A 1,083-nucleotide genomic window follows, 5' to 3' on the forward strand; every position below is an offset into this window, starting at 1 on the left:
TATATATATATATATATATATATATATATATATATATATGTATGTGTGTATATGTTTGAGTGTCTGTGTTTGTCCCCACAACATCGCTTTACAACCGATGCTGGTGTATTTATGTCCCTGTAACTTAGCGGTTCGGCACAAGAGACCGATAGAATAAGTACTAGGTTAACAAAGAATAAATCCTGGGGTCGATTTGCTCGACTAATGGCGGTGCTCCAGCATGGCCGCAGTCAAATGACTAAAACAAGTGAAAGAGTATTGGGAAAGGCATCAAATGGTAGTAACCATGCCAAAGCAGACATTGTTGCACGAGGTAGACTTCGAACCTAACGAATCTTGTCATACTGTCCAACCCATGCCAGCATGGAACATAGACATTCAATGATGATGATGATGATGATGGCAATGACGATAACAACGGTGAGGATTATGGCAACGATGACAACAATGATTATATTAAACACTGCAAAGAAAGAAAATAGATGAGTCACAACTAGACTCCCCATTGATGTATGTACGTCTGTCACAAAGAAGCCATGTATCACATTTACATAACATAACCAACGAAAGCCCAAATAGTTTGTTAATTGTTACAAGTTGCAGGAAGATCAATTTCCGCAAAGTATTCTTCAGTGTTGCAAATAATTCCATGATTTATTTGAACATATTTTGGAAGTTTCTGGAAGAGAAGTATAATATCATAATGAAAGTTGAATGTGTTCAAAGAGATTTCATTTTCTATTGAGCAATTTTTTTTGTTTTTCCTTTTTTACTTTTCTTTGTAAATCATTAGGTTTTACTCTCCCTGTCACATGTGTTAGATACACACACACACAAACAAACACAGATATTATATATATATATATTTATATATATACATACATACATACATAGTACAAATATACTTGCATACATATGTATATATGTATATATACACACACATACATATGCATATATATATATATATATGAATATATGTACATGTGTGTGTGCACGTGTATAAAGACACACTCCTACACACACATGCATATGTACAATATATATATCTACATATATATATATATATATATATATTTATATATA

The sequence above is a fragment of the Octopus bimaculoides genome, chromosome 27 (genome assembly GCF_001194135.2).
Source record: "Octopus bimaculoides isolate UCB-OBI-ISO-001 chromosome 27, ASM119413v2, whole genome shotgun sequence".
NCBI lineage: Eukaryota > Metazoa > Mollusca > Cephalopoda > Octopoda > Octopodidae > Octopus > Octopus bimaculoides.